The following is a 10674-nucleotide window of genomic DNA, read 5'->3' as shown; positions in this document are numbered from 1 at the left end:
AAGATGCTCCTGTGACTGGGGCCCACTCCCCGCACTGCGCTCTGCAGGAATACACACGTGCGTGTATAAACTTTATATCTGTGCATAGCGATGTACACGTCTGGTACGTATAGACATACGCACTACACGTGCAGAAGCAGAGCTGAGGGGAGAAGCCTTTGAACATCAGGTTTTAGCAAACCCTCTCCCTGGAGCAGAAGGGTAAGACGGACGCTGATATTGCTGTTAAGAGATGCTATTCCTGGTTTGCCGGCAGCTGCCTGCCTGATGGGCACAGATGGGCCGGCAGCAGCACAGCTGGAGGCTTCTCCCATCCCATCGTATGTAATCTGGCTCTAGGAACCAAGGCTGCCAAAGCCATGAGGCTGTGCTCTACTAACCAAAATCTTAAACTAAGTTTTTTCCAGCTTAAAATACAGGTAAATCTCAGGAATGGCTGTGTTTGGCCAGCGTGGAACACACGTGCCTGCTTTGAAGAATAGTAACTTTGGTCTTTGGCTGGTTGAGTGTAGTCACATGGACGGGCTCAGGAATTCCCTGTTGCATTTTGACCCTTCTAATGAAATAAAAGAGGATTTGTGAGTGACAGACATGAGATTTCTATGACAGGCAGCAGTGCTGCCAATATCGCAGCTTCCTGCGGAGCTTGCTGACCGGTGACTCCTGCACTGCAGGTCCTTCTTCCCAAATCTGCTGGAAGGGCTTACCTGGGAAACATCCTTCCCCTGGGACTACTGTCGCTTTGCCTGCATCATTCATCTCTGCATTGGCTCTAGTGTGGCTGCTGGCAGGTTCGCAGGGACATACCTGTATCATCAGTCCCTTTCTTTTACTGTAGTACACAGTTTGGTTAATGTTAGCCTGGGAATGGCCCCAGGTAACTGCTGCAGCATCTCTAGTAAGCTCGTTGTCCTGGTTTTGGCTGGGATAGAGTTAATGTTCTTCCTAGTAGCTGGTACAGTGCTGTGTTTTGGATTTAGTGTGACAATAATGCTGATAACACACTGATGTTTTAGTTGTTGCTATGTAGCACGTATCCCAAGTTAAGGATTTTCAGTTTCTCATGCTCTTCCAACAAGCAGATGTACAAGGAGCTGGGAGGGAGCACGGCCAGGACAGCTGACCCAAGCTAGCCAAAGGGGTATTCCATACCCTAGAACGTCATACTCAGTATATAAACTGGGGGGAGTTGGCCAGGAGGGGCGGATCGCTGCTCAGGCATCGGTCAGTGGGTGGTGAGCAACTGCATTGTGCAGCACTTGTCTTTTCTTGGGATTTATTTCTCTCTCTTTTTGTTATATTCCTTTTCATTACAATTATCATTATTATTGTATTTTATTATTATTATTTTATTATTATATTTAATTTTAGTTATTAAACTGTTCTTATCTCAACCCACGAGCTTTACCTTTTTTTTCTGATTCTCCTCCCCATCCCACTGGGAGTGAGGAGGAGTGAGTGGGCGGCTGTGTGGTGCCTCGTTGCTGGCTGGGGTTAAACCACGACACTCGTAGTACGAGGAGGACAGCTGCCACAGTGAGCTGCGTGGACCAGCCTGGCATCAAGAGTGAGGTGTTGACTCCTGCCATGGGGACAGGCCACCTTTGGGCCTTGGAGGTGCCTGTTCCTTTGGTGAGTGCGTGTCGCTGCAGAGGCAGGAGGAAGTCATCACCAAGAGGTGATGAAAAGGGATCAAGGGACATGAGAAGAAGGTATTTTGGATGCTTCCATGACTTCACCAGCAGGGACTGACTTTGGTTCCTGTCCCTCTAGTGCCCAGTGAATGTCAGAAAAAATCTGTGCCGGGCACAGTGACTGCGGGATGGCTTGCTATGTGATCTGCTCAAAGCCTGTCCCTGCAAGCCCCTCCTAAACATCATGCCACGACTCCTACTCGGTGGCTACACAGAGAAATGAAGCTGCTGGGAGAAGCACGGTTGTCATCCACGGTTGCTTCTCTGCCCGCTCTGTATGATGGCTGGCATGGTGATGCCGTGACCTTTCAGCTGTGGCTCAGGCTGAATTCCTGCCTGGCTTGGACTCGGCTCTCGCCAAGCCCTGCCGGGAGCCCTGTGCACAGAGCCAGCGCCAGCCGAAAGGTCTGCGGAGAAGCACGGGGCTGACAAACCGGGGGCAGATGCTGACAAGAACCGTGTTTGCTCACCCCAACCCGGGCTCAGAGCAGGCTGTGCGCTCGTGTGGCCGGTGTGGTTTTGGGGGGCTTTTTTTCAAGGCCCCCAAACACGGTCCTGTCTCAGGTCATCCATAAGTTACTCCTTTTAGTGAGGAAGCTCCCAAAATCACACTGCAGGCTCTGGGTGAATGACAGAGTAGCTGGTGGGATTTTTTTTTTTTTCTTGTCAGCTGGCAGATCCAGGAGAAGTGTTAAGAGCAAGTCTCAATGTGCAAATAGTTTTTACTCTTCTGATGAAAGCCTCTGACACCACAAGCTAACTTGAACTTGAGAACTGCGGGAAAAGTTTGGCTGCCCATCACTGTTTCTTAGCCCACAGTCGTGGTTCAGAAGAGGTTGCACTCAGGTTGTTTTACAAGGAAATGCAAGAATCCTTCCCACAGCCGGTGACCTTACAACGAGGAGGTTGTTTGGGCTCTCCACCCATGCCGTGTCTGCAGGACTGCTACCAAAGGGTCTGTCCGGGGCCCATCGCGTGCTGATGGTGGTCACCTTCACTGGCCCCCGCCGTGGGGGATCTCCGGAGCGGGATGGGCTGTTTTGCTGCTTGCGCAGGCAGTTTTGAACAATTAATTGAAGGCAGACTGAGGTGGCGTGTCTGCCACCTCCTAGGAGATTGGGACTGCCCAGGGAAGGGCTGGGGGCTCCTGAAGGCAGTGACATGCCTTGGGTAGGAGAAGTATGACAGGCAAAAGATGTGCGGGTGACAGCCGGTTCACTCCTCGTTGCATAGATGCCAGCAGTTGTGCGACAATAGTGATCATCATACACAGACTCGTGCGGTCACTCGTGTCCTGCACTCGCTTTCCTGGTGGCTCCATTACCCCGACACAGCACAAATAGCACAAATATTGACTAATAAATATTCAGTAATAGTACTGAATAATAATACTGGTGCTGCCACCTGCTCTATCGGAAGTCATGGCAGAAGCAGCTCTGGGGGCCTGGAAAATCATGAGTGCTGGGAAAATTTACTGCCAGTGTTAAACCCGAGGACCCCGGAGCAGACCTTGGGGAGGCCTGAGCCCCGAGAGTTTCAGCCCCACCGGGGCCGTTGCCATTCTGAATTTGGCAGTGTCAATAGCGAAGGACCGAGATCCCTCTGCTCTGAGCCACAGGCCCCCTCGGTGGAAAGACCCTTGTTCCTCCAAGCAGGGCCAGTGCACGCGGGCAAGCCCGGGTGGACGCAGGACACAGAAGGCTTTTAGATCCTGTCGCTGAGATCATTTACAGCTTTAGAAAAAATACGATACTCTACCAAACTGAGAGTTTCATTACTAGGTCTGTAGCATTTAAAAGCATTTCTGTGGGACTTTACTGGTTTATTTGCTGCTGGGTTAACTTTTTCTGAGCATGGACTTGAAGTGACCTGCTCCTCATGGCACGGAGAGGGACTTGGGGTCTCCTTTGGGAGAGTGGCAGCTGTGGGGCAGCTCCTCCAGACCAGAGGTGGGTCCAAGGACATCTCAGTCACCTTTCAATGCATGGGAACTCCCCAGAACCTGCCTTTCTCTTGGACAGCTCTGCTCTGCAGGTAGGAGGAAATTTGGGTTGCCGGGGCTGTAGGGCAGAATGGGCTTTCAATGAGGCTCCAGGAGAGCAGGGGGGGGTTCTTTGAAATGTATCTCAGCTGGTGAGTTCCTTCTGTCTAGCTAGCTATGGAGAAGAGTTTCCACTGACGAATTTAATCCAAGTTCGGTCAGGTCTTGGTTGCGGGGTCCGAGGGCAGCACAGCATGATAAAACCCGTGGTGCAAGGGAGTACCGGTTTAGAGCTAGAACAGCGAGCCTTTCTGTCACATGAGAGGCTTGCCTATCAGTTATTGATTTCTTTTTTCTTTCAATTTGAAGGGAAATAGAGTTAAATTACAGCCTATTAGGCTGACTGGAGAACTGAATGTGTTTATTGAATGACTTCATTCACAGTGTGTGTAATTGCCTGCTTCAGAGATGAGTGTTAGGATAAGCCCTGGCAGAGCTGCCTCGCTCCTTGCGGTACCTTCCATCTCCTGTTTACTCTTCCTTCCACAGGCTAATGGGACCATGTGTGGAGGGGGCTGCAGCTACTCCATCCTACAGCCGCTACTGTATGTGCCACATTTTTGATTGAACACCTTGGAAAAAGCATTTCTAGGTTCTTTTCTCCAAGACTCCCATTGTTAAAAGCCCATTCCATGCTGTTGGACCAGTCTGCCTAACTCCTCTTGTTAGCTGAACAGGGCGTACGGGCCCAAAATGTTTTCCCAGCTTCTCCCATGCCGAGCAGGGTTTGAGGGCGAAGCAAGGATGTCTCCTCCCTTTGGAGCCACCTTGAAAGGACGGCAGCCGGCCAATGCTGCAAGCCCTGCGGCTGGGCGGAGGTGTGAGCTGCTGAGCCTTCTTCCTTGTCCCCCCGGCCCTCCTGAGCTATAAGGCAGCAGTCACATCCATGGGATGCACATCCTGCATCCAGCGCAGGTGGGATGTTTTATGGCTCCCAATAGGCTGCTGAGGCCAGACAAAACTCATGCGGAAACACTGCCTGCAGCTGCCGAGATAAATGCAGATGTTTTCACGCTAGGACGTGGCCTATTGCAATGTCTGTTGGCAACAGAAAATCACTGGATAGGAATTCCTCTGTATAATTTAAAAATAATTGTATTTTTAACTCTGTCTTGATTTTTGCCTTTTTTTTTTCTGCTGTCTGGTTTTATTCACCTTGGGCCCATTAGATGTACATGCTTTAAAAACATGAGGATCTTGACAGGTGCGTTAAAGCTCTTCTGTCACTTATATTAATCTACATGTACTCTTGGTGCTGCTGTACTTTGTGGTATGATACCTGTATAAGCAGATCTCTTTCTCACCCACATCCATTAGATATAAGTGGCAGCATTAGCACATGCTGATTGTATTTTAAGCTCAAATGGTCTTACCCAAAGCCTGTAAAACAGAGAGCAATTGCTGCCATTTCTGTTTCCTTTGTGTCTTGGCTGCTAATTTATTTCCCTGTTACTGCTGAGCGTAGGTCCGAATTAACAGGATCTGGTTATTCTCACATCAACCACACAAAAAGGCCAATTTTTGCCCAGAAGTAGGAGGGGGAATTTTTTTCCAGACATTTGCTCTTGCTTGTGGGGCTGAAAAACTGAAGTTTACCACAATTGCACGTGCATTAGTGATGTTCAGCACGAATGCTGCACGTGTAGAAAGGTGGCTGTGGTTGGAGTGAGAAGCTCTTTCTGTAAACCTCACAGATGGGAAGGCAGATCCTCACCCAGGACACTGGTGAGTATCTTGCAGAGCCACTGGAAACATTTAAGCCAGTCAGTGCGTGGTGGATGTGAGGCTGGAAATGGGGCTTTGGTGTGATAAGAAGCTATAAAGTCCCATTCTTTGCCCTTCTGCATAAAGTAATACTTACACACAGGTGAGGTGGAGAATAAGTTAGGATGAAGGTGGGGTTTGTACCATGCTGGGCAGGTATTTACCTTTCCTGAGGGCCACCAGTGTTTCAGACTACACCAGAAAAAACACCCATTAAAAAAAAACCAAAACAAACCAGAAACCCATGAAGCTGCAGTCCATCGGCACAGCGCGCCAGCCCCTGGGCAGCGCTGTGCTGTGCTGTGCTGTGCTGGTGGGGATCCAGCCCCGCAAGCAGAGCCCTGCGGCACCCCTTCCTCGACAGCCTGGTGCCTGCTAGCAGGGTGAGAGTGGCAGAGATTGCCGGGGGGGCTTTACAGTGCTGGCTTAAACAGCATTAATTTATTTCCCAGTGGCCACCCTGAAGACCTTATCTGAAGCTAATTAATTGTCAGCAGCAGCTGTCCTAATTTTTTTCACAACTGCCTAGTTCTTGCAATGGAAGGCAAGAACATAAGACCATGAGAGAGTGAGAGATTTTGGTTCAGGGGCAGCAAATGCCTCCAGGGACGTGTCCATCTCTGCAGGGCAGGCCAGCTGCCAGCTCCTCTGGCCCGAGAGCAACCACGGCAGGCTTGGGCTGGAGGCAGCTGGTGATGTTTGTCGGAAGGAGCTCAGCTTCCCTGTGCTCGCAGCTACCCTTCCCTACAGCCCCCCTCGGAGCAGCCTGCTCCATAGCCCAGTGCTCCTTCAGTTAACAGGCTTGTGGTAAATCTCACGCACGTTATTCTCGGCTCCTGGGGCCGTTTCATGGCAGGGAGCATTTACAGGCTCATAAACTGTATTTGAGAGTTCTTGTAGATTAGCCAATAAACTTTCCAGGAGTGAAACATGATTCCACCTGAGAAGGGTTTTTGCATCCAGAGGTTTTCCTCCATGGCCGAACACGTGTGGTCTGGGACTGCGCGTTCAATTAACAGGGCACTGCTGAGTGAGCGTGGTTGGCTGCACAGACCTGTAAAGAGAGGCAAGCAGCACAGGCTGGAAAGTGCCTGTGGGATTAGCCATTACTCGCGCTTACCCTGGTGTGTTTTTAGAGGGGTGTAAGGAAAAGGAAGATGTCTCTGGGAAGCGCAGGCGCGTCTGTGAGACAGCTACAGCAGGCACTGAGATTTGCAGCAGCTCTGTACTGTGGCTTAGTGTGCTGGGACCTGTGTGAGCCATTTACTGTCTTTCTACTTACGTGTGCTGTGAGAGGAAGAATGAGAGGATTATGCGGAAGGCAAATTTATTTTACAAAATTAAAAATAAACCCCAGCCCCCTGCTCAGCTGTTCTCTGGCATCTACTCCTACATGGTAGGAGCATCTCCTGTGACTCTCCGTTAGTGATTGACGGGTTATTTTTCCCAGGGACGCTGGCCTGCACAAAGCGGCACCCTCCTGTGCGGAGGTGGCCGCCAGCTGCTCCGGGGTGCCGGCGGCTCGTCCTGCTCAGGGGCTGGCACAGCCAGCAATGAATTGTGCCCACGAGAGGGAAATGCCACCGAGAAACCTGGCGTGTCCTTCCCCTGCTTCACCCCCTCCAGCAGGGCTCCCTGCTCCTGCCCTGGATGGAAACCAGCACCTCATCCTGATGGCCTCTGGGGCGGGTGTTGTCCATCCTCTTTTTCTTTGGGGCCACCAAATTATTTCCTTGAAAAAAAGCTCTTACTTTCTGCCCAGTGACAGTCCTCTGAGGAAGCAGATGGGTGCTGGTGCCATTGCACTGGGTTTTTTATGCACCACTTTTCACTTTGCTGGGACACTGGGCTGTAGGGTAGTATGGACGATCTCTGATGGGCAGAGTCATACAGTAATGCACTCAAACTGCATTTGTATTTCTACTGACTTATTAACATGAATCTTGTATTAGGAGCCTAATTAGTGTAAGTTATGGGCTGGGGTCCTTGAGGCAGAAGCTGCAGTGGAAGCCAACTCTGCAAGCACCGGAAGAGGTAAATTAGAATAATCTTGATGTGACCTACTTTAATTTACACCTTCCTCACATCCATACAGCTTTCTTCCAAACACACAGAGTGTCAGCCACATGAGTTTAGGCTCTTGCTGTAAATTACATCCGCTGATGAATAAAATTCATGGAACTTGTAATGTGAAGAAATCAGGGAAAGGTTGCACTTACGTTCCCTTGGGATACACAATATCCTTCTCCTGGACTTCTGGGTAACATCCAGACTGCAGCCCCAGATGACATGCAGTGTATAGAACTCTAGCCCCAAGCTAAGGAGTCCTCCAAAAATGTGATGGAGATCGGGACATTGGTGGATGTACAGCCGGTTTGACCCTATAAAACTCTTGGCTTTGCTGAAAGACCTGTGTTGTTCAGCACTGAAGCCAGAAGAAAGAAGAAGCTGTTACATTTTTGGGTCTTTCAGAGTCCTTGGGGTCCCCTGGGTGAACTTTTGCCATTCCTGAAAGTGTCATGAGGGAGCAGTTCAGTCATTCACTTTTTGTGTTAAAAGCTCCAGAAGTGAATCACGGAAGGTTTCCCAAGCACACTGTCGAGTAGGAGCTGTAGATATGAAGTACAGCAGATAACTACAGTCGTGGTTGCTCTGTAGCCACTGCCTTGCCATCATTTGTTTAGCATGTTCATTCTCCTTCTATTCTTCTGTGGGCGTGAGACAACATGGCTTGTGCCCATATGGCTACAGTCTTCTCTCCTCCACCCCCACAAACTGTGGTGGTAGGGTTTGTCTGTCTCTGCTGGGAGCAGGCTCTGGTCCGTGCTGGTCCCTGGGCTGTACCAGAGCGCTAGCTGGGAAGGGGCTGGTGTGGCTAGCAGGGGCCGTATCAATGTCGGGGAGCATGCCGGTGGTGGAACACTGCAGGTGGCTGCAGGACAGTGCCTGAAGTTGTTTCATCCCCTATATACATAGGGATATACATCCCATATGTCTGGCACTGGCTTAGCACCAAATCTTGTCTTTAAACCTGTGAGAGTGGCTTCCTGAGGAACAACTCAGGTTTAACCACAAGATAATGGACGTGACTTGAGACGTCCTGGGCACAGTTTTGGTCCTAAGTCATACTGGAAATCAGAGCAAATGACGAACATCTGGCGTCAAAATGTATCACTTCATGATGAAGAACCTCCAGAAACAGAAATGGTTCATGATGACGATTCCAAGGCTGTCACAGTTGAGCAACCACTTGATAGATCCCCAGCTGCAGGTCACTTCTGAGGAGCACCAGATCTTGAATGCAGTCTCATGTCTCTCAGGGAGTCGTACCTGAAGGAAGTGTCCTTCTACTATCTGTATCTCATGGCTTTGCTTGGGAGGTAGATAATTGCTCAGGAGATGGCTTTGTCCTCTCTGCCACACAAAGCAAAGGACACTTTTCAAGAAAGAAAAAAAAAAAAAAAAAAAGTGGCATGAAATCTCTTTTTGCAGTACAACTTGGGTCATTCAAGGCTATGCATCTCTCCCCAGTTACTTGCTGCACATTTTGATTCATTAGCTCTGTCATATCTGCCTTTTCTGGTCTGTTAGACCCATTGCTTGGGAAAGATTTGCCTCTGCACAGCAAAAAGCGCTCAGGGAACTTATCTTTAGGTTTCATGGACTTCAGCACCAGGAAGCCCACTATGTACCTGATCTTTTCACGTGCCTGGTGTGTATCACACTGTGGTGTTAGGAACAGCTCTTCTTGATCTTCTTCCCTACATTTTAGCACAGTGGCTTCGGTGCTCCTGCGTTCTGGTTTCCTCCTTTGGGGCTGGGAGGGAGCTGGCGCATCCTTTGCATGCAATGGGTTAGCTATCCCTATTTCAAAGTCATGTCCATCCAAGGAAAAAAGCTCCACATACTCCCACCCCCTTGGAAGGTGGAGATGTTAGTATGCTATAGAAGGAGAAAAAAATGCATATGAGTGACATCAGCTAGGATCTGACTACCTCTTGCTGCACCAGTTTAAGCTAGGGGAGAAGGCCATGGATGCTGGGGCTGTTACTCAAGGGCTTTATTTCTTCCATGCGGAGTTTCTATTCAATTATAAAATTTCAATCCAAGGCTTTTTTAAAAGATCACATGCATTACTACAGGGTCATATTACAAAACTATAATGTTGTAGGTATGTATTTGAATTCTCAGAGGATTGGTATTACAGTCTCTGCATGCTTTCTTTTCCTCTAAAATATCCTTTTTCCAAACAGTGTCCTTCCTATTGCTGCATGTCCCTTTTCCTTCCCAGTCTCACTCCCTCCTCCTAAAATTGCTACCTGGTAAAGCAAGCACTAGGAAGACACCATGGGCATGCACAGAGGTTCTGACCTTGTTGGGATGCTTGCAAGAGTGTATTTACTTTGGTATATTGAAAAGGGTCTTAGGTAAGTGGAAGTTGTTGACCAACAGAGGAGACTCTAACGGTGAGGAATTGGCTGCCTCAGCTGGTCATTTCCTCACTGCCTTTAGGCTGGGGACAAGACAGTTTAGTTCTGCTTTTAAGGTCATCCCCATTACCATTTACATAGACCAAGCCATGTGAAAATATATTATGGTAAAAGAAAATAAAAAGTGCATCAAAGAGCTATAGTTCTTTTCATGGCAGGTTTTAAGGTAGCAAAGCCACTGTAACTTAAAGCAAATCTCAATTTAGCTGTTAATAAATAACATCTATTTTTAAAAATTCAATACCTGTGTTTGATTAAGTTTCGAAGAACTGTTTGTACTGTATAATAAGATAGAATTGCATTAACATCCATAATTTAATTTTTCATCAGACTTCAAATAAATTTTCTACTCATGTGAAACAAATTTCAAAGTTGTTATGGTTCATCTTCCAAGAGCTCCTTCCTTTTGAGGTTAGCATGAAAACATATTGCACAAACCATGGGACAAGCAAAGTACGAAGTAATTCCCTTCAGCATCTTTCTCGAAAAGCCACAGAATTTTTACTTATTTGTAAAAGAACATATGCCAAAATGAAAATCTTTTAGTTAACTTGAGCAAAAATGTTTATTTATATTATTCCTTTCCACTAAGTTGTTTCTGAAATATCTTACTAACAGACTAAAAAAAGGTATTTTTAAGTAAACTGTGTTAGTTGGAATGTAACCTCTTGGGTGAAATATGGCA

This window comes from Buteo buteo, chromosome 3 (genome assembly GCF_964188355.1).
Source record: "Buteo buteo chromosome 3, bButBut1.hap1.1, whole genome shotgun sequence".
Classification (NCBI taxonomy): Eukaryota; Metazoa; Chordata; class Aves; order Accipitriformes; family Accipitridae; genus Buteo; species Buteo buteo.
This window is presented reverse-complemented; position numbering follows the sequence as displayed.